The 24,767-nt window shown below is 37.0% G+C and overlaps 1 protein-coding gene across 5 annotated transcripts in view; it reads left to right on the top strand.

Moving 5' to 3' along the window:
- ZEB2 (zinc finger E-box binding homeobox 2) overlaps nucleotides 1–24,767 on the top strand; it is a 136,409-nt gene that overhangs the window by 22,076 nt on the left and 89,566 nt on the right. The gene's annotated exons all lie outside the window — the stretch shown is intronic.

Here is a 24,767-nt window from a genome sequence, read left to right as displayed (position 1 = left end):
CAGATTCCTACACTTTGTTATATACGTGATTATTCTAATTTAGAATACAACTTAGCTTTTAAATAACTACTATTATTACCATTGAATGGGCAGAAGTTAGCAATAATCACTGAAGTAATGATGATTATTGACTGGAAGGTATTTTAAAATGTGAGCTCTGTTATGTAGAGTTTAGAAAGCAGCTGTATAGAAGCATTTGAATCTCATTTCAATTTAGGAACAGTAAGGATAAGTTGAAACCTAAAAGAATACACGTTTTACCATTAACTTCAGTGGGACCCATATTTGGGTCATAAAAGGTCGATCTGGTGCCAATTTATATCAATGGAAATATTTGATCAGGCTTAATGTAGACATTTGCTCAAGTTTTCGGTTTTCTCTTCAATATCATCTAAACCCGAAAAAAGACAAGGGACCAGATCTTGCTCAGTTTATGTTAGGCCCTTTGAATTTTGTGGGCCCACTTCCATGAGTAAGGACTAGTAACGTAAGAAATGTGAGCAAGATTTGGCCCAAGATAAATGATGCTTACTACTTTGTAAACTAAGCTATGAAACTTTTAGTGTTATAGCGATCTGGTGAAAGAAAAGTAGCTTTGTATATTCCTGAAATCTAAAGTAAACTGAAATGTTTCCACATTACATGTCAGATTTCAATCATCTTTCAAAACAACCAAGCTTCTTCATTTAATTAATTACAGCATCTTGGTCCTTGGGAAGAACCAAATGAAAATATCTTCTTTGCAACTATCTGAGCTTTTTTCAAGTTTCACTCGTCCACCTCCCAAGAGTCCTCAGACTTCACTATTCTGCACACTGCCTTATCTTTGCTGTCCTATGACAAGCCCCAAAGCCTCGAACATTTCATAATGACTACATGACAAATTGTTGTGCTTTTATTCATGCTGGACATCTTTGCCAGGATTGCTTGTTGTGTTTTCTATTTGGCTGTGTCATGGGACCAAAGGTGGCTGCTTTTGTACAGCATGTCAAATCTGGTTAACATGCAGCCATTTATCTTTAAAACCACTCCTGAACAATGGCAGTGGTGCGCTGGACCACTTGTACAGGGCTGTGAGCAAAAAACATTTTTTTAGTGCCATCTTTTCTGTATGTATGCATGCACCTCACTTTGAGGCATTCTGGTGAACAGGTCATGCAGCAGACAGATGTTTCATAATTTTGGGAATCTTTTAGAGACAAATTGTACAGTGCAAGTGTAGTGTAACTGAACTGCGGGATGCCCAGTGAAGTGTAGAAAATCAGATACAACACAGCCTGAAAGAATGAAACAAGAATTTCTATCTATGTATATTCACATATTTTATAAAGAATTCATATAAAGAGGAATACACATTTATTTTCTGTTTTTCTGTTTATATGTTGTGATTATATATGTGTGTGTATATTTAAATGTGTATGTATCTGCATATCTACATATGCATGTAAGTAGTATCTCAAAGGAATAAGAGAATTTTACTGTGTGTAGTGCATGGCATGTGTACCAGTTGGTGTGTGTGTATGGTGTGTGTGTAGATGATGGAGAGACATTTATTGTGATAAAAATACCAAGCTTTTTACTCTCTATATAAAAAGCTATGCAGCAAAGTTTGCAGCTCTGATCACTTTCCAGATATTCAAGTCACGCAGAAACATTTCTGGTGACAATCACTTCCTAGTAAATACAAAAATAATTATCAAACGAAAAGACTGGTAGAGAACTTGAAAAGTTTTATTCAATAGAAAAATGAGAACTAACTATACAAGTAGCAATTCCTTGTTGCAGTTGGAACATTTAAGATAGCAGAACTCTGTTTTTTTAATGATTTGCTGTGTTGTGTAATAATTAAACATATAGTGCAGTGAGGTTACTTGAAGGAACAGGAATACTATGTATGGTTTTTGAGTAAATGACCAGGGAGTTTGCCTTTCACTTTGAAAACAATCCCTAATATCAGGAAAATGCTCTGTTTGTTTATGCGTACATAATGCAAGTTTGTCCGCCTGGGAACTGCAGCAAATGGGAGAAGTATGCATGGATTTCACAGGTAACAGGATTACGTGGGCACATAATTGATCCATTTGGAGAAAAAAATGACAGTGCTCTAAAGATGCCTAGGCTTTGGAGATGGAGTTTATGAAACAGGCATTTGTAAATTCTAAAGAATCAATATGTCAATTTTATTACATCTCAGGACCAGCTGGGCATTAAAGGAACAGTAGCCTTTTAAAAATTGCAGCTGTGTATTCCTGCATTGTGTACCTTTCTTAAAAGGCTTAGAATTTTATAAAATGTACTTTGCTTAGAGATTTGCACCGTTTCAAGGACTTTGTACATTGAGAAAAAAGACAGAAAACATTACGTTGTGCCAGTTTTCCTCTTACAGAAATAGCTGGTTAAAACTGCTAAATTATATTATATACAGATCTCATTAATAGTTACATACAAAGAAGGAGAACAATGACTGCTCATATCCAAAATACTGAAAACATTGCAGAGCCATTAAAATGCATACCTGTAATTCAAGCCAAGATTTCATCACATGCTGATAATGCAGTAAATCAGTGTCAGAGACCTGAAAATTCATATTAGAGATTTCTCATTAAATTTGGCCTGTGTCATTGCAAAATAGTATCTTTGTTGTTGTTGCAATGCCTTTTCTCTCCCAGGGATTTCACTGTCTTCAGTTGTTTTGATTTTAAAATACATAGAGATTACAAAGAAATTCAGTATTAAAAATATGTAGATATGCTGAATGGGGTTTGGGTTTATGATGGAAGGTTAATCCTTGCAGGTTGAAAAAGCAACCCACAATGGGCTATAGACCCTGACCCTGCATTCTGATCAGCATTATTAGCCATTGGAGGTTAAATTTTCAGCCCAATGGGCAACAAGTTATTACGTGTAAAATGTAAATTCCATTAGTATCTATACGACACTTGGTTCAGGTCACATATTAGTACTAGTAGGCCATGTTTTGGGCTTCCAGACTTCAGTATGTTTTCTATTGTCTTTTTCCACACTTAGCTACCTGTTGATGTTGCTATGGATCTGAAACCTTTAGATTACTGTTTAACTCCAAATGCCGAATGTACAGCCACATTTGCAAAAGCAGCCACTGATTCTGGATGTCTCAGTTATTTGGTGCTAGCAGGAGCTGCAGTTGCTCAGTACTTCTGAAAATCAGGTTCTAAGCCTCTCTAGTTGGACAACCAAAAATTAAGGCAACCACAATCAGTGGCCACTTTTGAAACTCTTGGCCTGAATACCTTCTCTGATTCTTCCCTGGCCCTATGCCTACATCCTCAGACCTTGTGGGCCCTCTTTGGCCCTAACTAATGCTCTCCTAGCTCTTCCTGGCTGCTTTCCTTTTCCTTTTGGCCCATTGAAATATTCTCCAGGTTCAGTCCAGCTGCACCCATAGGCTCTCTAATGTTTCCCAACTGTTTCAGCTACTCCATTCTTCTTCCTAATACACTTCTCTTCCTTCTGTCATTCTCAGTCTTTTCTGCAACTCCTTTGACAATTCTGGACACTCACCTAGCCTTCTCCCATACTCTGCACTCTGTTCTCTCAGATTCCCATTTCCTCTCCCATGACTGAAGCTTGGGGACTGCAGACTTTTGACAAGATCTCTACTTTGATTTCAGAAGGAGTGATAAGGTTGCTTTGACGTTCAGTACACACTGCAATTCTTAACTGTGTAAATCTGTTGGTTATTAGAACAAGCTAAAACAAATCACTTGTCCATGTTTGAACACATCATAAGTAGATTTACAATATGAGGGTATAATATACAAAACAGGTAGGGTGCCAGTGATATATCTGTACTATAGCCCCACCTCTCCTGAAGAACAGTAAAATATGCATTATGTTGTAAAATAAAAATGTCTAGGTTACCCAAAAAAAGTATGGAAGAGCACATGCAAACATGACAAGCCAGTTAGTCACTTTTTATGGTCATACAGTAGGCATGTAGTAAAACTTCATTCCAGCCCATTTTCTCAAGTCTTCATAAGCTAAGGAACACAGGGAAAAAGAGACTCAGAATGTTTTCATAGAAATTTGTGTCAGCAGAGAAAATGAGGATGACATTTTGTCACGCACACACATCATGAAACACACACCAAAAAGAGACACGTAAATAGACTAGACTGAAACTTACAGAATAGCAGGAAATTCAGAGATGAGGCTTCCCTGTTCAATGCACAGGTCATGTCTGTGTGTTTAGCTAGAACATGTATGGCATGCAAATTTACTAGCTTGGCCCAATATCCTGTGGCTCAAAAGTGAGAAAAGCTTTAACTTTATATTTCCTACACTAGTAATTTGTACCGCCAAAGCGACGAGAGTCTGAAGATCTCAGACTACTCCCCATATTGTTTGGGGAGTATTAGACCCAGATGAGAAAACTGAGGTACAAAGAGGTTAAGTAACTTGGCAAAGGCCAAACAGCAAGTCAGAACAGAGTCAGAGACTACAAACCAGGGACCAGATTCTGATCTCATTCACACCAGTGAAAATCTAGAGTCACTACACTGACAGCTTTAACATTCTGACAGCTCTTTGAATCTGGTTTTAAGAGAAAAGCAAAGCTCTAGAAAGATAAGGTGAAAAAATGGAAAACAAAACCTGTCATTGATCTGATTCATAGTTCTTCCATTGAGATTATAACAGCTTCTTCAGAGACTTTTATAATCTCTATGGAAGTGCAAGAGGCACTGCCAATATCTGCAGATCATTGGCATGATAGACCATAACAGCTTCTTCAGAGCCGTTACGGTCTATCATGTCAATGCGTACTTAGGGAGTCCTCAATGCATGGATCATTGACATGGTACTACATAACAGCTCCTTAGAAGCCATTACTGGGTATCAAGTCAATGCATACTTAGGGAGCCTTTAATGCATGGACCCACTTAAGTTGACTTGCTCTGAATACTAAAAATCCTTAGGAAAATTAGTTACTGCATATGTCATTTGGGGAGCTTATTAATACCCAAATATAAGAGTGCATCTTGTGGACTACGTGCATGAACATTTTTATTTAAGAAGAAAGCCTACCTGCAACTAGTGTGAGAGAGCATCTGAAAACCATGAACTTCTCATTTTTCCCATCCAGGGACCTCATTTTATTTAATAAAATATTTTAAAAAATTCACTACCAGTCTGAGAAAGTGAAGCCAAGATTCAGTCCAGAACAAATTTTTATGGCTAGAAAGTCTTGAAAGTAAAGGGTTGTAATGGAAATGATAACAAGCTCTTAACTATAAAGCAACAGTGCTGTATATTGTACCACTATAGTAACTTTACTGTACATAACAAAATACCAAGTATTTATGATGATCTCTGCAAGATGTTTCATTCTCTTTCTGTATCAAGCTTGAAAGAAATACTATCTTGAACAGCAAAGGCTTTACAATGTTAAATATCATGCCATCCAGTCAGGTGCTTATCTAGATTTTTTGACCCATTCCCTGGGGACTGTTGAACAAGACTTTCCAAATTGTTGCACTGCCTCTTCCTTAATTTGTAAATGAACATTCCATCATTTTTATTCCTGCAAAAGAGATTTCGCTGCACTGAGTTGAAAATGGTTCTAGTTTGCTGTTGTTGATATTTTTCTTTTGTGTTCTGCTTGCTGAATGACATCTGCTATCATGCTAAGCAGGTGTTCCTATGTAAACGAACGTGCCCTGTTTGTGTTTCGCCATCCTCGCTACTGCGCACCCAAATGAGCAGCGTGATTAAGAATCCTGTAAATTTTTGAAAGGAAACGGATGGCTGCCCTACTAGAACATAATTACACCGTTCCAACATCCGCAGCTCACTGCTGCAGCCGAGTTGGAGAACAGCAGAAATTAATAATATATAATAGCATCATTCTCGTAATTTATAAATGAAATAAAGTAGAGAGGAGATTCTGCTGATATGCATTTTCTTCTTAATTCTAAAAGACAAAGTATAGATTAGAATTTTACTGGGGTGAAACCTGGCCAGCAATATCACACTAGTTGCAAGTATAGGACCTGATTCATGATAGGGATTTTGCTTAGGGAAAAGAGCTAATATCTTTTATTAGACTAGAGTAAACAAAATGAGTATACAAAGACCTTTAAAGCCCCTGATGAAGAGAATGTAGGAAATCTCTAAAGAGTGCATACCTCGGTTTTGGCTCAACTCATTTGAAGTTACTGCAGCAAGACTTTGCTGTGTGTTGTATTTTTTTTCCTTTTACTGAATTAACACACTATCACAGGTCAACCCTTTGGAAAGAAGAGAGGCTTAATCAGTTAAATATGTTGTCTAATATCATATTTTTGTTAAAAAACAGTGATGTTTTCGAAAACAATATTTTGAGCTCCATAAATGTGCCAAAGCAACGCTACATATCACCGCTGAAGTCAGTCCCCACAGTTAGTGCTTTAATTATGCCTCTTAGCCCAGCTGAAGAAATGATATCTTTCTGAAGAAGAAAATATATTATTTGTAAAGAGTAATCAATCTGCTTTCTCTTCCCATTACATATGAACATCCAAGTCAGTTAAACAGTTTTTATTTTTCTTTCCTAGTTACCCTTCAACAGTTACCAGGGACACAGCCCAACTGATATGTACTTTCACTGGGAGAAACTCAACTGGGAGAATTATCAAAAGAACCACAATAATATTTACTTATTGGTTATTGAGGCAAATTTTATATGTTGTGCCACTGCTTACCTCCAAAGAATGACAACAGGCTTAGCCAACAAAGTGGACACATATTCCCCTAGTTTATTTTAGCCAGTGAATATGAAATGTATTGTGATTCAAAAAAAATATGTGTCTTTTAAACTAGTTTATTAATTTAAGAGGTATTCATTTAAAGGGCCTCCTGTGTATTATCACGTGTTTAGGTTTAGTTCCAAGAAAATGTATTCATTTAACAGATTTATTTCATTAACAGGTATTTATTTAAATGGGTTCCACTGTACTTAAATCTTTGAACAATTTCCATTACTTCCTCAGCTCACTTGCTTCAATTTTAATAAGCCTATAAGATGCCTAGGGTCTTATTGAGTGTTCGGTTTGATCAATATGGTTAAATTAAAATAGTGCAAAATATAAGCAAATGTACACTAATAACTCAGTGAAAAACATGGCATGTACTAAACATTGATTGATGTTCCATGGACATTAATTTGTTGTTTTGAGGACACTAATACTGCCTAGAAACTGCATCTACCTTTAGACACACCCATACAATCTGGATACTAACAGACCATATTATTTCCAGTTATGCCTGTGCAGCCCATTGACTTTCATGACACTGCACAAATTTGAAGGGAAAATTTGTGTAGGTGTTATGTAGGGCGACCAGATAGCAAGTGTAAAAAATCGGGATGGGGTGAGGGCTAATAGATGCCAATATAAGAAAAAGCCCCCAAAATCGGGACTGTCCCTATAAAATCGGGACATTTGGTCACCCTAGTGTTATGTCACATGTAACCTGATCTATAAACCCCATTCACATGAGTAGTCTTATGGGGTCACATTCTGACACTCCTACTCCAAATGAGTGACATCTTATTCCACATTAGGATTACTCATGGAGTAATGTACTACTCAACATGAGCAAAGGAAGCAATATTAGGACAAGGGGATTATTCACATGAGTAAGGACTACTTGCATATTTCATCTGACCTCACTGGAAGTTTAGGGTCGCAGAATGGAGCCTACATATGTATTTTACATACAAACACAAACACATGTACTTAGAAGGTGTTTGTGTACAGAAGTAGAGATTTATTTTTCTGTACTATAACACCATGATATTATTCTCAGTGCTACCCAATAGAAGATTAATGTTAAGCCCCACCTAGTATTAAGTTGCTTTTGGTAACGCTAGCATCTGAGTCCTTCCACACAAGAAGAAAACACCCTCTTTATTTAACTAAATGTACCCTTAACTGTAGTCACTGACACCACTCCATTGCAGTTTTATTTTTCAACATCCCTGCTTGCTATTTTAGTTTTTGGATTTCTGTGGATTTCTGAACAAGCATAGAGTAAATAAAACTGACGCTAGCACAATATATTTTAAAATCTGCATAACATAAAATAGGTTCAAATCCAATATCTGTGTAGAGCACTATTGCAGATTTTAATATTTGTTTTGTTTTGCTATTCAAAGCAAATGATGCATTTTACATATACTAAACATAATTTGCAGGTCTTTTTCTTTCTCTTTTTTCTTGCTCTTTCTTGGTTAGCAAAGGTTTGAGATGATCATACTTTAGCATTCAATGTCTTCAAGACACAGTTTTTGATGCTTTCTAAATATACTACAATGACTTCTCAGCAATCATACTTTTATATAATTTAAAATGGTTTCTGATATCTTTTTCAGCTTTGGGGCAGTTGTTGCCCCTCCCCCCCTTACCTGTTGTGTGATTTTTCTGACTATCTTTAATCTCCTTGGTAAGTGATATGCACTGTAACTACCCTGCATTTTCTTGATATCATCTCTTCCTACATGGCCAAAAAAAATTCACATAAGCAGAAGCTCATCTTATCAAAGGTAAATCAGCAGTAAGAAACAAAGAAAGAGGAGTTGAGATAAAAAAATGTATATCTTGAAAGCAAATGCAGTCAAATTTGGGACAAGTAAATTCTGTGAAGATGAAGTCAAATATGAAAAGCATTTCTCTAGTTTAAACTGACCGAATAGAGTTATAAACAGCAGAAATATTTGAAGTTCCCTTTTTAAATTAAAGCTGGAGCTTTAACTTCTTGACCTTCAACACAACAAGTACAACACACTGTGCAAAAACAATTTTTAAGTCTTCTTAACAAACATCTGAAGTAAGTAGGCCAAGTTCAGAAGAACTGACTTTTCATTTGTGGCTATGCCAAGAAAAATGCTTAGTTTTTTTGTTTAATTTTGGTGAATGACAATCTTGATTTTTTCCAGTGTTTTGCATGTTTAGAGTTTTTAATATCAAAGATATTGCTCTCTGTAAACAAGTGTAAGTTTACCGAGGCAGCTTCACTTACACTCTTCCCTTGTAATCAGATATGAAAATTACACCTTCCCTTTTGGATACATGATAATTACACATTTCAACATACAAAGAATTGTCTCTGTTTCAGTTGTTGGAATGAAAAACCCAAGGCATTCAGGAAAATATATTATTATATTAAAGATCATTGCCATCACTGTTTTTGGTAGCCGTGAAGTTTGTAATCAAAACTATGATCAAGATAGTTTGGGATTTATATATATATGCGCACAAGAGAAAGAGCAAGCATAGTCCAAATTAAAATTAAAAAGATATATAAGCAAGGAGAATGAAATTTAGCCCTGTGCTGTGGACCAGTACAAGGCCTATGCACTATTTAAATCTCTTATGAATTTCACCCTGAAAGCATAATTTATGGAAAGCTTTAAAAATGTTTCCCAGCCTTTGTCACATTTTTGTCCTCTTTCTTTCTCCTCTTTTACTTACCTATGACCTTGTCCTGCATTTCTTGTGCACCCATTGATTTCAACATGAGTATGAGGTGAGTAAAGAATGCAGAATCAGGCACTTCTGTGAAAGAGCTGTGGGGAAAAAATTACATGTGAAAGTTGTACTTTGACAGTTTCATGACCAAGCCAAATATATAAATTGGTGTCCAGTGCAATTTTGCAAAAATGTCCCTTAAGGACATTTTTTGCCAGAATCAACTGTTTATTTTATTTAAAAAGCCTAAAGTTTTGCATCACATTAGAGGCAGAGTTGACCAAAGTCAAAGTTTAACATCAGCTGGCTGCATTACCTTTACTGTAAAAGTGGGGCTTACTCAGAAGAGGGCGATAAAAAAGTTAGTATGGGCACATGGGGAAAATAAAAATCTCATATGCTTTGTAAATAGATTAGGCAGACATCATTTATGATATATAATGAGGATAATGTAGCTTAGTTTCATTTATTTATAGTCATCCCAAAGCACTCCTCTAAAGAAAAATACATACTATAGATATACTAACTATCCCTACTTTATATAGAGATCATTTAATCCACCTTTGAAATGCAGCCACCTCTGAGATAGAACATGGCAGCTCTATTCTGCAGTGCTATGGAACAGTTAAGGACAGGAAGTGAATATGAATATTTTATCCAACAGATTCTTCAGAGAAAATTAGAGAACTAGCTACCTGAGTTGGAGTTTCACTAGGACAACAGAGTTAACACCCTTATTACTAGAAAAACATTCAGGGGTCTTTAATAATCCAAAAGACCTTAAATCTCATTGTTCATCCAAAAGATAGCACCTATAGCATCATGCTGCCTTCCAAACACCATGCTGGCTGATTGGTTCAGTATTGAGTCAGAGGGAAGAGTGACATTTCCTGAATTGCCAGCACTACTTCTATTTATTTTAAAGATGTTAGGAAGATTTTTTTTCCCTTTTATGGGTAGAAAAAAAAAGGATGGAAAGGTGCTATGGGGGTAGATCTGGGCTATAGGCAATGAATATTACAATGCTATTATATGATCTAACATCAAATTTCCTCACTCACTTCTCTCCGAAAATCACCTTGGAAGGATGGACAAATCCCATCTTATCTAACTGGACAATGCATTTCCTTGGTAGGGAGAGAGATCTTCCAGGGGAATGCAACTACAGAGGCAGGAGGGACCATATAGGCCACGAGTCAGGAAGCCAAAACATCAGCGAGAGAAGCTGCAGTGAATTCAGGGAGGAAGTGGGGATTGGAGTCACCAAAGAGAGAAACTGCAGAGGTAGTAGGGAGACTAGGGAGTGGAACCACACAGGAGATGGAGGCTGCCGGGGAAGCAGGAAGCAAAGGAGGGAGGGGGATGGAACTGACAAGGAGAATGCCGTGGAATTAGGGAGAGAGTAATAACTGGGATGAAGTCTGAGGCGGAAGCAGGGAGAGAGTGACCAGAGGGCTTGTTGGGGAAGAAGAGCCTGCACAAAGAGAAGGAAGTAGACTCATTGAAGAGAGATGCTACAGAGTTAGTGAGAAGACAGGGGAAAGGAAGCAAAAAAGAGAGAAGCTGCAGAGGAAGCAGGAAGCAAACTTATTGGCCAGAGGAAGTGGGAGGACCAGGAAGGGAACTAGAAAGGTGAGAGGTGGCAGAGGGAGCAAGGAGTGAGTGATCAGAGAGGGAAGAAATTAAGAGAAAGCATGGGAATTGTGCCTTTAGTCCACATTTCCATATTACATTATTATCTCACAATGTAGTGAGTGAACAGCAAGTGAATACTCTCTGTCCTATGGGGCGCATGGTTTTAGGACTTCAGGAGTGTTTTCTCTTGTGTGAGTGCATGTATGTATGATGCTGTCGTTAAAGTTGCAGCTGCAGTTCCATTATTTTAAGGGTTTACAGTCTCCATTTATATTAAACATGCACATGATAGAGAGAACATATTCCCAAATCTATATGGAGGAGATAGGACCTGATTCTGATCTCACATTTATGTAAATCAAGAGTAGTGCCATTTAAGTCAACACTGTTGTATTCATAAGAAGAGAATTAGGACTCTGTCCTGGAAAATAGAAATTTCCCTAGGCTAAAATGTGATAGTACTGGTCTCAGCACAGAGGTTACTTTTTTATTTCTTCTTCCAAATTTGAAAAAGACCAGTTTGCTTATAATCAGGTTATAGGATTACAAAGTTAACAGAAGTCCTGGTTTCAGATGCTCTTTTGCACACATATCACTCAACCAAAAATTGAATGTGTCAACAATTGAGATGTTGACCTTTGATATCAGCTATTGCACATGTTCAGTTAATATTTTTTAAACAAATTTCTTGATGATTTTTAATATGTTACTGTTTGTTTGGGCAAATAATGCCTGTTTTAAAAACAAGTATAAATACATATTTCCCTGGTAGACTAGAATAAGTCCAAAGCTAATGGCCTGATCTAATTCAATTAAAATTATTTCACAAATGGATGCAATGGGCCAAATTCTGCCCTTGGACAGCCTCACTGAAGTCAGTGGCCCAATATGTCTGCCTAAATCTGAGTTTACTCTTCATATTTCAGTTACTGCAAAGGAGTAGCTTCAGTCCCTTTGGTAAATAATATTTTGCAGATCCATTCATCAGAGATAGTTTTAAAAAAAGCAAAACATAGGGCCTTGTTCTGAGATGACTGACAATGAAGTCAATGGAGGCAGCAAAGGGTGTAAGTCAGTGTATAATCTGCTCTCCTAAGAAAGAATTGAACACTGTTCAAATAACATGAAAGTTGGGACTCAAACTGACCAAAGCAAGTTATTCTGAACTAGGAGCAGTGCTTCATCCTTAACTAGCACTGTTATAAATAAGATGATCCTTGCTATCAGTTAATGATATTCCATTATTATCATTAACTCCCTGCTCCTTTTCTTTATTATTTGATCAATTTTTTTCTGTGCGTATCTCAAATTAATTTTTGTACCCACTTGGCGTAGACAGATGATTGTGTCTTTTGACCAAATTCTGTGCTGATGGCAGTGGGAGTTTTGCCTGAATAAAGAGGGTAGGATTTAGCCCAAGGTATGCAAAGATCTGTTGATTTCAGAGGCACCGCATCACAAACTAGAACTGTGTGGGTAAAAAGAAACATTCTTGTCAGCTCTAAAGCATATTGTGGACAGAGCTATCAAGTCATGGTAAAGTGTTTTAGGAAAGTTGTCATTCTGCAAAACCTCTGTTGGTTCTAAATCACTCTGTTGCTCTTCTTCTGGCTTCCTAGCATTAGGAAAAAAGTTCTTTCTTTACTTTTGCTGCTATGCGCAGAGGTGAGATTTCACTGACTTCAGCTTTGCAGAGAGTCCTGGGTGCTCTGCTAATGTGCATATTGATGTACCTTGTAGCCTCCAAAATGATGAAAGAGCATATTGCTTATTTCCACAACAAAGTGAAGAGAAATTTTACAACCAGCCTCTTGTTCTACCTGGGAAATTTCTCCTCAGGTGAGAGAGCTAAGGAACATGTGATTTTTGCAATATGAATGTAAAATGAATAAATAAATAGGATACAAATAAAGTTTTTAGCCTGGGCAATAATACCTTTTCCACTAGCACACAGATATGATATAGCTTTAATTTGAATTCATCTTGTCCACTGTGGCTAAAAGATGGAGGTGTTATTATGAAACCTTTTTTGAATTTGTTTTATTCACTGTTTACTATGCTGGGCTGACATGATATGATTTGTGCATTGCGGGGTCACAACAAGCTACTTGCAGGACAATTTGCTGAATCAAGAGGGTGATTGTGTCTGGTGCCAGTCAGTCGCAATTAGGGCCAGGATCAGGGAGGCCCAGAGCTTGTGTATCGTCTTGGGCATGCTTCATAGAAATCAGCTCACCTGAAACTAATTGTCACAACAGAGACCTTATGCAAATGAGCCCTAGGGTTAGCGTGGGAAAAGAAAAACTGTCGCAAAGATAGGTGACCTGCTGAGCAGGGGGTCTGTTGCTGGGGAAATCTTTGTTCAATGAGTTAAAAAAATGTTCTCATTGTTCAAAATCCAAGAAAACGTAGCAGATACTTTCACTAAGAAAGCGTGGCGAGCACACTCATCTGAAAGTCCAATAAAGTGGCAGCCAGCTTTTGAGCCTGTAATAAATTGGAAGTCTTTATTCTTTATTCAGGCTGCAGCAGGAAAATGATTTTCCTTTGGAAAGGGGCTTTTAAAGTTTAGATACTTGCAGTTAGCCAATGTTTAAAACTTAACTGCCTGTCAAATTTTTTGCCTTCCTAAAACTTAACTGTCAGTCAAATCTTTTGCCTGTCTAACCTGTTGGAATTCAAAAGATTTTCGGTACCTGAAATTTTAGCAACTTATTTGTTAAAAAAAAATAGACATAAATCTACTTTTCTGTATCTGAAAGTTCTTATTTTATAAACATGAGCTGTTTGGTTTCTGAGGCCATTTGATTTCAAAGTTAGAAACATAAGGTACTTCTTTCATTGGGAGAGCAAATCAGTGAATATATTCTCCCTTCTTTAAAACCCTTCTGGGTTGTTTCTTTAGAACTTAGAACATCTTGTATCTTGTATATTCCAAAATGGCTAATGAGAACGAGATGGGGAGGTTAGAATGTTGGAAAGAAAACAATGAATTAGGAACATTTAATGACATGCTCCTTGACATTTGAATGTGAAAGCTACTATTTCTGACATGCTCTCCCTACCTCTTTTTCCCCCTCCCTATTCTCCTCTACCTCCAACACAGTCAAAGAAAGGCATAATTTTTAGAAAACGCGTTACACAAAATATTTCTTGTTCACATCTTCCTGTTTAACAATTTTTATGGGGGATGCTCAACACATCTTAAAATTGAAACGCCCCTATATAATACAGTGGAGAACTGATGATTTATATTGTAGTTTATGCTGTCAATAGCAAATTCAAAAGAAAGGGACATATTTATGCAATAGACTCAAATGATGAAGTGCAAATATCCTATGAACTCATACAATTGTAGGCAGCTAGGGTTTTTGCATGTAATACTTTTTCAAAGGGTGGGGGGAGTGAAGGCAGTAAAAAATATACAAATTGCATAAACAAGAGTTACTTTGCACTATCATCGAATGCAAAAGAATAGTTATTTTGTTTGCTAATGACTAGATCTGTGCTTTCATTGTGGTTACTTTAAAAGGATGAAACTTGGATGTGTATCAGATCAGCAAGTTCTGAAATTAACTTCCTAGTCACCAAACATCATGAAATAAGGATGGCTTAAAAGTAGTGCAGCTTAATCCCCAACTTTTTTTTTCTCTCTTTTGTCCCTTTACCACTGTCTGAAATAATTTCCACAAATAGGAGACATTTCACAGTGGGTATGAAGCGCTCAGCTTTCACTCATCAAACTTTAATCGGAACTGCATTTTAGTTTTTGAATAAAGAACACTTAAAAAATTTAGATGCAAATTATTTTGCATTATTCATGCTCTAAGTGTCCTTGTAGATTTAAACACTTCTGAGGCCACCTTGATTCAAGTAATTACCTAGGCCCTCACTGCTCCATCATGAATAAGGTATTTTGTACAAGTAAAGTATGCACCCGATGAGCTTTTAAAGTGGCTTTACACTGAACTTGTGTATTGCTTCTTGTGCATGAGTGATTCGAACATGCGTCGCAATCTGTCTCAGGTGGGAAATCCTGGCAGAGCATCCATGAGTGACGGAATGAAGCTTAAGAGTCTCAACACACACTATTTCTTTGTCTTCTCTTAAGAATCTCCAAGTGATTCTCTTGCTTGAGTCTTGTGGCTTGTGTTAAAAATCTAAGGAAGCAATATTGTCTAGCAGGGAAAGAAATGACAGTTATTTTTAACTTAACTCTTTGCCTCCCATACTTGTGCCCATTCTCCTGCTGCCTGAGCTCAGTCACTTAAGGCTTTCACATAAGATTGTACAAGTCTTTCTACTTTTATGTAGCATTGTACATCTGCCTCCCCATCTGTCTGCCTAGCCTCTCTCACATACCAGAGCAAGGTACCACCTGAACGGTATTTTTCACACAATAGAACTGGCTCAGTACTAAGCACAGCAGCTGAAGCCTGTCTACAGCAGAAATAGCTGTTTGAGGGAAAGGTAAATACAGAGAGAGAGAGAGAGAGAGAGAGCAAATAAGCAAAATGCGCTTGCAAGAGTTAAATATAATTGGCTGGACCTTGTAGTTGGCGTTTATTATAAAGTGCCCATGTTTTTTTTCTTTTCCAGCTACATTGCTTTGAAGAATTATAGGAGTTTTATGATGTGCTATTGGAGTACCACTGGCAGAGATTACAGTAAAGGGGTTAAAGTTGGTTTATGTTAAAAAAATTATGCAGAAACCAATAAAAATAAACACACTCCAGTAGACTAAACTTGCTGGGCTTTTAGTTTTAGCTTAACAATAGAAGTTTAGTTGAAATCCAACATTGCAGCTTTTAGAAAATTAGTTGACACTCGTAGTTGATCATCTTTACTACACAGCAGTATAATTAATATTTAAACATTCTAATAATGTAGCTTGCTTTGCATGCACTTTTCAACTCCACCACAGTATATTTTATCTGGAATAGTGCTAGCATTTTGTAAGGTAATGTCATTTTTTAAAGTTATATTTAAAATAGGATATTGCCTTCACACTCACTGTAGGAGAAATATCAATAGGACAATAGGCAGGTTTGATATGTCAGCTTATGATTAAAACAAGTCTTTACTGCAGACAATAGAAATATGGTAAGAGGCTACCTTATTGCCATCACCATAAAATAAATACACGCAGAGAATAGTGGTTTAGAAAGCTGTCTTTGGTTGTTCATTTTTCCTTTTGGTATCTGTAATAAGAGGAACTTTTAATATCTAGATGTGGTGAGAAATCAGGCAGTGACCCAGAGATCTGTGAAATACTGAACCTCTGACACTTGCTCATTTAGAGCTAGAGAACATTTAATAAAGAAGCCAGGCAAGTAAAAAATAAAGTATAGAGTTTTCACATGAGTATTGTCTGGGTTAAGACTTATGTCTGCCTAGCAACTTAGTAAATTGGAGAGAAATCATCGACATGGGAAAGGGCTGAGCTAGTTTATTTACATTTGAGAACTTTCTTCCTCTTCTAGTCTCAGGACTGTAGGTGGCAAGGAAAAGTTGTTTCAGGTGCTGCACTCATCAGTATAATCCCTTGGATGAAAGCAAGGTGCCCTTTATTCTTGGTCTTCTTATAATTTGCATAGCAGGAAACAATGTTCTTCTTTTCTGAGCGAATTTAAACCAGCTTCAGTGGCCTAGTCCTGCAACCCTTTCACATGCATAGCTCTCACTGATGTGAATTTAGTGTTCATAGCAATGTAAGACTCAGGATTAAGTGGATATTATTTATCAGCAGAGATTTATTTGTTTGTTCCATAAAAAAACAGGTACAATGAGCTAAAAACCCATTGTCAAGATCAATCCAGGATTACATCTTGGAGACCAACATGCTGTGGGGAATTGGCCCAGCTGAAAAAACGTGTAAAATATTTATAATGAAACACAAAACTACCAAACCCTCAATTCCCCCCCGGCTGGTTGGAGCAACAAAAAGGCAACCTGGGGATTCCTGTTGCACAGGTAGAATTGCAGTTCCCGGTGTAGGAGGTGTGTTGGGGTGTGGCCACTGGAGCAATTGCTGGCTGGAGTGCTAGCCCTTTGAGGGCAGCTGCAGCTGATTGAACTGCTATTCCACAGGGCATAGGATTGCAAAGGTGTCTTAAAATTTTGGTGCAGTTGAGGATCTGGCTCTGTGTTTTGTCACATTTCGTTGCAGGCTTGAAACCAGATCCATTTCTCTGAATAACATTAATAAAGTACACATGTTTTTCAAGCAATAATGTCCTTTCATTAAAACTGTACATCCATTCAGGGATTTTTATGTTAATTGAAAAATAGCCATTTCCTTAACATGTCAGAAAAAGGAAGATTTCACCAAACAGGAAACGTTTTCATGCCAAATGCCACTGAACGAAAATGTTCGCACTGCTCTCGTCCAGTACTAGGACTTCATCCAGCTTCTCTGGATGTCAATGGGAGTTTTTTCATTGACTTCAAAATGAGCAGGAGCAGACTCGGCTCTTAGAGTTTTTCATGTGCAATGACTGTATGAGTGAGGCCATAGTAGTCACATAGTGTCCCACACTGTCCAAGACTGGGAGGATAGATTGCACATTGCCCAGATCTTTCTGTAATTTATACTATGCATTATGTTATTTAACTCTGTGAGCAGTCTGGGATACAGTTTTTTATGAAAGACATTACTGCATTGTATTGACAGTGGCATGTCAATGCTCCATGCAGGCTGTATATTCTTAGGGCAATGATGGGAGTGGGATTTGCAGGAAAACAGATAAACAACAAACATAAAGTACATAATAACTGCTTAAAATATGACTATAACTTCCAACCCTGCAGCATTGCACAATGCACACATAACAAACTATGTTTAAAAGTGTCTCCTCTTCTTATTTTTCAAGTGAGGAAAAAAGTAATATTTAGAGATTCTTAGATAGAGGCATTTGTGTTTCAGATGTTAACAAACTGCCTCTGATGGTTTTGGTTGGTTTGTTCTTTATCGGATTTTGTTCAGTTAAGCAGTTGCATGTACCTTGCCCACAAATAACTAAAGGAGTGTGAACTATTTTAAACCTGCTCCTGAGGTGGTAAAAAAGAGATAAGTTCTGACCTAGCTGATATCTCACTTGTGTGTTTGACAGCTATGTCCAGAAATGGATAAAATTTAAAGCATTTTTCATATGCTCATCTCAACCTGCATAGGGAACAAAATCTAGAGAGTAGTGGAGTAAAGTTTAGACTTTTCTATCACAAGTGCATTTCTTACATTACTTAAAATATAGCATTTCTTTTCTGAAACAAAATATATGTATTTTTACTGTCTTAAAGACAATAAATTCTACAGCAGAGTTTGATTTCAACATCAGCCTTATGGCAGCCATGTGGGAGTGAGATTATGGGATGTGGAACAAAAGTCTTTGAGCCAAAGGAGGCCTTCTGAGCATAATGATTCTTATTTAAATTAGTCTATGTGTTATTACTCAGTTGAGGAGGGGAGAATGAAACCTACTAAACGTATATTTATTTAAAACCATGCTCACCTGAATTGTAGATGAAGAAAAATAGTTTGCAGCTTGTAAAATGGACAAATATTTTCATATAATAATTATCCTATCAAGCAATCCCCACTCATTTATTTATGCTTTTATTTTTTTTACATTTAAACTTGTTTTTCTTGTCGGCATGCCTGCCAATTGATCGGTAAATGTGCTTAAAATTACTTTGTATATTACAATGACTGCCACCTCTTCAAACGTGCTTAGTAATTTAGCAAACTTCTTTGCCAATGGGTGAAAGTACCATGCATTATATATGTATAAGAAAAGGTACAATCATTATGGTTCTGTGTGTGAAAAGGAATGGTTTCTTTAAAGCTGAGCAGTGAGTGAAGGAGCCCTCGGTGCATCATAGTGTGTGTACATGTATGTGTGTGAGAATCTGTGTGTCTGTAACTTCTAGAAATGTTAGTCAGGAACCTACCGGCGATACTCGCCTGTGAAACCTGAGAAGATTTATAACAAGTAGGTAATAGTTTCAGGCCTTTGTGAGGAAAGCATGAACTAAAATTCATGCTGTGGCAGAACATGGGTTTTAGGGGGAAAGAGAAAACCTGGGGATCTTGTTTCTTCACAGATCTCTGCACATTTAAAAGGGTACTGAGCTGGCATCAGGTAACATTCAACCGCTTTCTAGGATTTAAAAGAATCAAACAGTACATTTGGAGATCATCCTATCATTCTGAAGAACATTCTTCGTGTGTTTGAAAATCCGCCCACTCGCATGCATTATGACAAGGAGTGAGCTTCCCAGCAACAGACAACAGATTTTATCAAATGAAATAAATAAAGCAACCAAAATAAAGTGAGACAAAGGGCCTGATTCTCCTCTCACTCACACCTGTTTTACCTCCATTGACTTCCATGTAGTAAGCTACTCTTGATTTACCTTGGTGTGAGAGGAGAATTGAGACCTGAATTTTATTTTGATTCAGCTTATACGAGTGTTTAAATAGCACTTTCCTAAATGTTGTAAAACCATAACACAGCCCCCTGTGGAATTCAAAGGGAGGGATTCTGGTGCATTAAGTCAGATAAATAGCACAGTAAGATTCAATATTATAGCCACGGATGAATTTGAGGAGATGTTGGGCCAGATCCTGCTCTCCCTGATCCATCAACAGAGCCACTCATTTGAGTAAGGTGAGAAGGATTCAGCCCATTAGCTTTTATTTTTTGTGAGGAACAACCAAAGCATTACGGATTGAGTTGGTCAATTTATAACCAATAAACATAAAAATGGAAACTTCTTCTCAAAAGCAGGGGTTATTCATGCTGCACTTGCTTCTTTCTGTGGTTTCTGTAAGTTTAATTTCAAGGAAAGGCTGTGATATGGCTTGTTTGTAAAAAGTTTTTATTTTTAATTTATGGCGACTAATTTTTATTGAATTAATTTGATAGAGAATGAGCATGAATGTTTTCTTGTGACACTCCAGCTGTCATGTTTTGGTCAGGGTATCCAGAGTTTATTTTTTAGGTGTAACTTTAAGTTTCCTTGTAATAAGTGTAATGGTAAGGAAGAGGAAGAAGAGTTAGTTTGTCATTAACATTCTTCAATTCTGGAGCCCATCAGGAGGTAGATAAGGTAGCACAGGGTCCATCCACCTCCCCAGCCACAGGAGGACAATGTCTGGAATGTTTGCAATGTGTTTCTATTTTTGTCATACCTATGTGTGGCCATCCATCTGGTCTTAATCAATCAGTCTCATCCCAGAGCTTTGCTGTTCTCCCAGCTGAAATAATACACTTCTTCATCAGAGATCTGCCTCAAGGAGGGTCACTGCTCATGATTCCCCAGACAAGGCATATTAACAAGGCTTACATATTTGTAAACATAGGTAAACCCAAGAGGGGTGGTTGGAAAGGAACATTTTGAAATATGAATATTTTATGAATAAACCACTGTGATGTTTACTTAGCAATATTACATAGCAAAACTTGATGAAGTACTGGAGTTACATTTATTTTAGCAAAAAATCTCAGAAGCACAAAGACAAAGATAAATGATGGAGAAATGAATAATCCACCACCCTATTTAATCAGAGGTAGTATGTATAAAATATGTTTCTCAAAGAGCAGGGAAAGTGGGCGGTGAGCGCTGTAAAATGTGCCATTTATTTATTTAGATTGCACATCAGGAGATGAAACAAATGAAAACTCTGACTTGTTAATAATTTACATTTAAGTGGAAAATTCTTACATGCTGTTAAGATACCTCCAAGACCTGACACTGCAAATGCAAATAATTTACATTCTTTGTGCGCAGACAACTCAGCTTGTCTGGAAAAAAAAATTCAAATAAGTGTTCAGGAGGCAATCAAAACCAGGATACATTTACACTCCTATAATTACATTTATTAATTTCGGATGACTCTTTTGAAGCATTCATGTAGCTGACCTCTCCATTCATCAGGTGTCCCTTGCTGAGAATCCGCTGGGCATACCTCACAACCTAGGAGGTAGGAGATGTAAAAAAGGGGGATTTCTTTTCAAAAAGCAGCACTATTACTTTTCCCCTAACAGCTTATGCAAAAAGTTTTGTGGGAGGAAAAAAAGGCCCAAGCAAAAGAGAGGAGTGTGCATAACAATAACTACCTCTGTCCCTTCTGTTTTTGTTCTTTTCATGTCAGGGAACTTTTTAGCTGTGCTGCCTGGGTAACTGCTCTGGAAGGTTGGAATATCTCTTGTTGAAGGAGGTTCGTGATTGAGGGCCCTCTGACACAACCTTTTGTTGCACTGAGGTGTTTGATCCTCTTTTCCTTTCTTCTAAAACCAATCCCATCCCTTTAAAAAATGGATAACCAGCACTTCTTTTACTTATTGTCAGCTTTTGGAAAGTTACTGGGGGGGGGGGAGTAGAAGTTTAACTAGTTAACCCCTTGCATGCTGATCTCTTTCTGACATGATACTTTTTGCTTTTTGTTAAACATGGAATAGTTTCATAGCTGTGTCAGGTATGCAAATCTTCTCTCGTCTCAAACCATGTGATTAACGGGCTTTGGGCTGCACACAGTTTTCTTGCAGATCTTTGTTTTGCCTCACCCTGCAGACCTTACTCAGGCAAAACTGCCCATTACAATTAAAGGGATGCTAGCTTCAGCAAGGACAGCAGGATCAGTCTTGAAATCAGGGTGTGGGCAATTCAAATGCAGTGAAACTTCAAAATGATTCACAATTTGAAATTGTCGATTTCCTTATCTTTCCTTAAACTGAAACTTCTGCGAGTCACCACAAGCACAAGCTGATCTGAATACTCATTTTCTTGCTCTGTGAGAGCGGCTCTCAATAATAAGAATTCACAGGGAGTTACTCTTCAAAACTATGTGGTGACATCTGAAAGTAACAAAGGAAGAGCACCTTAAAATGAAAATTGCAGTGTGTTTGCTCACTAAGAGCCTTGTGATTAAATGCTGGATTTTTTTTTCTTCAAAAAAAAAAAAAGGGCCACAACCCAGGCTGCAGGAAAGAAAAGCAGCTTAAATGGATTATTTAACAAAAAGCAACTTATGGCTCCTAGATAGTGACCTACATTCTGCACACAATGATGATGTTTTACGGTGGTGATAGGGTTAATAACCTAACATCATTCATGTAGTGTTTTTTGAAAATTGAATTTTACTGCTACAAAGTAAATGTAACAGCCCTCTGGAGACAATATTACAGGCACTTTATTGTTTGCTAAGCTGATGTCATCTTTCTACGGACTGACTTTAAAACAAAGGCTGAACATTTATTACAAATATCACTGTGTGAAAGGAAATCTACTGAAATATTGTTTAGAAGGTGAACTGATAAAAAATTGTATTAATACTTGGCTTTGATTATCTGCAAAGTAATGCCTGGAGAATATTTCCCACGTGACCTTTTTTCAACATAAATTTTCATCTTCGATATTCACATGCTCATTTTTAAATATTATCCATCTCTGAGTATGTGTTTCTTTAAATTTGTTTTATGATATACTTTAAAATTCATTCATATAACTCTTCACAGCTTCTTTTTAAGAATGCAGATGCGATTTTGATTGGAATCTAAAATGTTCCCCTCAAAGCTGTTTTATACAAACAGAGTCATGGCCTGCTCATTGAAATCAATGGAACTACTCACGTGAGTAAAGCCAACAAGATTTTACCATCAGGGACATGCTTAGGACCTGATCCTGATCCCATTCTGAATTAGGGCACTATTCAGGCCCAGTGTATGCATTAAAGCCAACATTTTCAAACCTGAATGCCTAAGGTTATGCTCCTAAATCCATAGTTAGGCACCTAAATAAAAGTGGTCTGATTTTTCAAAGATACTGAGAACACTGATGTTCTCAATGGCTTCAACAGGATTTGTGGGATGTTTAATGCTTTAGGAAATCAACCCATGTATATTTAGATGACTAAATATGGGTTTAGGGGCTTAATGTTAATCACCCATTTTGACAATTTTGTTCTTAGTTTGTAAATGACACAGAGCCTTCTGCGTTTATTTATGAGTTTCATTCACACAAATAAAAAATCTATCAAGTGAGCAAAATACCTTGCCTCCTTTTTACAAGAGTAAATTATTTATTTGCAAAAAACCTAATGTTCATAAAAGTTACAATTTCCTTTTATGTTTCTTCACTTTGAGAGCAAATTAATGATCATTTTAAAGTAATAATGACTGGGAGTAAAAGGTATTCTCATATATTACAATATCACTAATGTAGCTTTTGAAGGTGACATACAAAAAGAGGAAGCTTTATGGGAAAGGGGCCTAAGCATCTGATTAGCTAATCTGTGTTGAAGAACAAGTTTAGAAAGTGCATACAGAAGTTACAAATAAAACTTGTAATTTAGTGGGAGAGCTGTGATATTAGTATTTCTTTCTGAAGTTTGAATAGATGCAGTACATACTGAATGAGTGGGACATTCACCTACACTACCAATATTTATATTTATATTCACAACCTCTTGTTAAATATTTAATGCTAACAGGCTGTGGCAGCCTCTATCACTGGGATTAAAACTGGCAATTGGACTATAACAGTTTACTTTTAATATCCTCAGAGCAAAGTTTTTAGATTGCCAACAGTTATCAAAGAGCATTTTGCCTGTTTCACTAATAGTCATATTCTTAGATGTTTGAATACTATTTTGTGTGTCAATCTATCTGGCACACCACCCAACATCCTTTAACTTGTGCTTCATGGCATTTTTTGTTTAAATCTTTGGAGTTGCCCACATAGGTTTAATCCTGACACAAACAATACTCATATTGACATCAGTGGGAGTTGCATGTAGGTAGTACTGCAAAATCAGGCCTTAAATTAAAACTAAAAAGAGATATATTGTTTAAAAATATAATCAAGAACTATGAATTTTCTGTTTAATTGATGTGTGAAAGTGACCTAGAATGCAACCAAATACAGTTCAAACAAGATCCAGATGTTCTCAGAACCTTTGGAACTTTCTAAATATCTCGAGGTACACTGCAGAATATTCTTCCTCACAGTACCTGCTAGATGGACTGACTCATTGGCAAAATGGGGCCTGAGGGCCTGATCCAAAGCCCAATGAAGTCAATGGAATGACTTCTGTTGACTTCAATGGACTTTGGGTTAGACCCTAAGTTCATTTTCACAAAGAGTATCCTCAGCGGACCTTCAAGTGCAGTACTGATAATAGCCTCTAATCTTTAAAAGGTGACTTTACGTCAGAAAAATTGAAAACAACAGTTTTCTCCAATAATTTTTCCCATCTGCGTGAGATACAGGGGGAAATTTGCTGCAGGTGTCACTAGGTGCAACCCCCTTGAAAGTCAATGGACTTGGACCCGCTAATGCCAGCTGTGCATCTGACATACAGTGTTCAACTGCCCTCTAATCTCAAGGTTAATAAGATAGATATATAGATCTACAGAATACAATATGTGCCATTAAATTTACCATTGCTGCAAATGGATGATGCTAGGCATCTCCTTTCTAGCTCACATGCTACAATTGTTTCAATTGCTTTGAAGTCAAACATGTTTTATGCTGTTTAGGAAGAAGTCTCTGTAGTGTCTCCCACAGTAGACAGTATTTGGTTGTAATGAATATAAAGGTGATTCTTTATTAAGGCTGCGGGACACAGACAGGACCTTGAAGTTT

This window comes from Dermochelys coriacea, chromosome 11, assembly GCF_009764565.3.
Source record: "Dermochelys coriacea isolate rDerCor1 chromosome 11, rDerCor1.pri.v4, whole genome shotgun sequence".
In the NCBI taxonomy this organism is placed as follows: Eukaryota; Metazoa; Chordata; order Testudines; family Dermochelyidae; genus Dermochelys; species Dermochelys coriacea.
The sequence above is the reverse complement of the archived record's forward strand: the minus strand, read 5'-3'. Positions and strand labels throughout refer to the sequence as shown.